The 3,335-nt window shown below is 55.3% G+C and overlaps 1 long non-coding RNA gene across 2 annotated transcripts; it reads right to left on the bottom strand.

Moving 5' to 3' along the window:
- Positions 1 to 2,932, bottom strand: LOC129651296 (uncharacterized). 2 transcript variants are annotated; one of them, XR_008714091.1, is made up of 3 exons: positions 2,798 to 2,932; positions 1,148 to 1,684; positions 1 to 319 (listed from the first exon to the last, which is right to left on the bottom strand). It is a non-coding gene; the product is annotated as an uncharacterized LOC129651296 (long non-coding RNA). The 2 variants fall into 2 exon arrangements; XR_008714090.1 differs by having other exon boundaries at positions 1,148 to 1,710; positions 2,798 to 2,926.
- Between the last annotated feature and the right edge of the window lie 403 nt (positions 2,933 to 3,335).

Below are 3,335 nucleotides of genomic sequence, written 5' to 3'. Positions count from 1 at the left end.
ACTGAACCAGGTGTTTGAACTCTTTATTTTTAATTTCTTTTTTTAAATAGATTCTGCTCCTTTAAAAAATATATTTATGTACTTATTTATTTTTGGCTGTGCTGGGCCCTTGTTGCTGGTGAGCTGTCTCCAGTTTTGTGTGTAGGGGCTGCTCTTCACCGTGGTGCACAGGCTTCTCGTTGCGGCGGCTTCTCTTGTGCTGCGCAGGCGCTAGGCACTCGGCCTCTGCAGTCGCCGCACACGGGCTCAGTCGTTGGTGCAGGCTTAGTTGCCCCATGGTATGTGGGTCTTCCCAGACCAAGGATTGAATCGGCATCCCCTGCATTGGCAGGCAAATTCTTGATCACTGGACCACCAGGGAAGCCCCTTGGACTCTCAGGTTAATTCTCTGAAGTCCGACTAAGTCACCCAAGGTGGGAGTCTCAGGCCACATGGGCTGTGCTCGCATTTCAAGCCTCACGTGCTGGATTTGAGCCCAGCAGAGACGCACACGAGAGGCTGGACAGACAAAACCACATGAAACACAGACCCCTTTAAACTCACTGATCAAGCCTTAACATGTAGCAGCAACAGACACTATTACAGACAGGAACAGAGAGATGAGGCCACCGCGCGTTGTCCCTGGAGGACTCTGTGCAGCCCTGCTCCTCTCTTACATGCCCCTCCTACCAGCAGGAGCTGGGGACAGAAAAGCACTGGGGGGTCATCAACACGTGACCCACAGGGAGTGTCCAGAGTGAGAGGGACGGCAGTGTGGGTGTGAGAACCAAGGGAGGGGAGGAGGGACAGAAAAGACAGAGAGAGAGAGGTTGCCATTTCGACCCAGGCCGTGGGTGTCTATTCAAGCACCAGTCCCTTCCTTTCCAGAAAGGGCTGAAACCCTGTCCATTGCCCCCTGGGATGATGGAGCCTGGACACCAGCCAGTTACATGTCTCCTGCCTGTCTGTCCCTCGTCAGGTGACCGCTGCTGGCCAGAGGGAGCAGCTGTCACGCCTGAGAGAAGCTGTAGCTGCCCGTCCTCCACCCCCTTGGAAGAAGAGGACAGGAGAAGGAGACGAGAGAGGTCAGGAGAGGGCTGGGACAAAGGGGAGAGAAGCTGTGCCTGAGCACAGGTGCTGAGGCCCTGGGGTGAGGAAGCAGATTTACCGAACGGGAGAAGCTGAAGCAAGGGGTCCCGGCCGCTCAGGGAAGCTTGTTCGATGGTCCCGGAGGTGCCTGCATCCTCTTCCAGGGAAGAGGCAAAGGCCCCACGGACAGCCCACCAGGGTGGTCGCCAAGTATAGCACTGATCCGAGTCCTTGGACTTTTTGATCAACAGAAATCGATGAGGCCAGATGAGAAATTCAGGTGAGGCTTATTGGAGCTCCTGCCACTTGCGCAGTGGGAACAAGCACCAGGCGGCTTTGCGGCTCTTAGGGGCGGGCTGGGCCCTTAACCAGGTCGGGTGGGGCCGGGGGCAGCTTGGGCAGTCTGCCCGCCCCCTGGGTGGGGCAGTGCGCAGAGATCTGCCTCAGCGCCCCGTTTTAGCCTCAGCGCCCCGTTTTAGCTTCCGCACCTCAGCCCTGGGGGTTGGTTTGTGGCCTTCCGCAGCTCATTGTTCATGATTGCCCCCTCGTGTGCCCTCATGTTTGTCCAGGTGCAAGCGCTCTGGTAAACAGTCCGGGGTCCCAGCCTGTCTCATTACTATAAAATAACAACAAAAGGAAAATCTGGAGGGTGAATAAACGTAAGACTGAATTTTCCCTGGTAATCAAAGGGAAGAACTCTTTTCGCCCCCTCCCTTAAGACTTTTCCTAGAGAAAATTCATATTTGTAAATTCTTCCTCTGTCCTGTTGATAGGTATGCAAATGTTTTTAAAAGCTAAATAAGCTTTTTGCCTGCATGCTCAGTTACTTCAGTCGTGTCTGACTCTTTGTGACCCCATGGACTGTAGCCCACCAGGCTCCTCTGTCCATGGGATTCTCCAGGCAAGAAGACTGGAGTGGGTAGCCATTTCCTCCTCCGGGGATCTTCCCCACCCAAGGATTGAACCTGTGCCTCTTGTGTCTCCTTCGTTGGCAGGTGGATTCTTTACCACTCAGCCACCTGGGAAGCCCAAAATAAGCTTTTTACCAGAATTAAAACTCGGAGATTTTTCTTCCCAGAAAGGCCACCTCTTTTCAATGTCAACATAAAGGGACTGCTGTAATAAAATCCACAGAAGGGGCAGCGTTTATTCCTCATGCTTGAGAAGTTGAAAGTCCAAGATCCTGGGGCCAGCGGACATGCTGTTGCAGCTGGGGAGGGCCCACTTCCTGGAGCATAGTCGGCTGGGCCCTCACACGTGGAAGGGGCTGGGGGCTGTGCCAGGTCTGTTCATCTCTGACAAGGACACTAACCCCATACACGAGGGCTGCACCCTCAAGACCTAATCCCTCCCAAAAGCCTCACCCGCTGATACCACACACTGGGCACAAGAGTTTCAGAGTATGACCTGGGGGCTCGAGGGTGGGAGGAGGGGGCTCAAGGACACAGCTTCCCTCCCTCTGTGGCCAGCTTCAGCACCAGGAGGCTCCAGAAGCAGGCACCACAGGCTAAGTCCCCAGCCAGATCTCTACCCTGATGCTTGTCACCCGAGGAATGTGGAAATCAGTTACCTTCACCAGAGAGAAAGGTTAGAACCAACCAGGCTGCGAGGTCTCGACACAGTCCCTGGGCTCTTGTGAACTACAGAACCAGTGTTGGAAGCACCGGGCTTGGAGCCCAGAGGCCTGATCGCAGGATCTGGGTTGGGGGAGGGAGTGATGTGGGCTTACCTGAGCAACGAATTTGGTATCAGAGATCGTGTCTTCGAGGCCCAGCTCATCTCTGACTAGTTTTCTCAATGGAGACGCGTCATTTCTCTGAACTTCTGATAAAAGCGGGCCCTCGATGTCCTCAATGCCCCAGGTGGGTCCCAGGCTCTGGGGAGATGCTTTAAGAGCTGTAAGACACAAGGCAAATGTGGCTCAATGTGATCCATCTGGCCTCTGCAGGGCGCTCGCCTGGCCCGCCGGGCAGTCTCCCTTCTGTCCAGAGAGCAGGGACCAGTGCGCTGCAGTTCCTTGCAGCCCCAGGGGAGGGGGCTTCCAGCTAGACCGCTCCCTCCCTTCCTGACTCCTTGGAGACTCCCCCACATCCTGAGCCTGCCAGCCCCAAAGCCTGCGAGGCTCTGTAGCCTGTGTGTCCACTGGATGACAAGGGAACAACCCAGGGAGATGCTTCCAGAAACTGTCCTCGACAAACACACACGGTCTGAGCCCTGCCTTCACCTCTGGCCCCAACCCCAGAAGTTCCAGAGTCACCCCAGCCCTC

Source organism: Bubalus kerabau, chromosome 4, assembly GCF_029407905.1.
Source record: "Bubalus kerabau isolate K-KA32 ecotype Philippines breed swamp buffalo chromosome 4, PCC_UOA_SB_1v2, whole genome shotgun sequence".
Classification (NCBI taxonomy): domain Eukaryota; kingdom Metazoa; phylum Chordata; class Mammalia; order Artiodactyla; family Bovidae; genus Bubalus; species Bubalus kerabau.
Note: the sequence above shows the minus strand (reverse complement) of the source record. Positions and strands in the feature narration are given on the sequence as shown.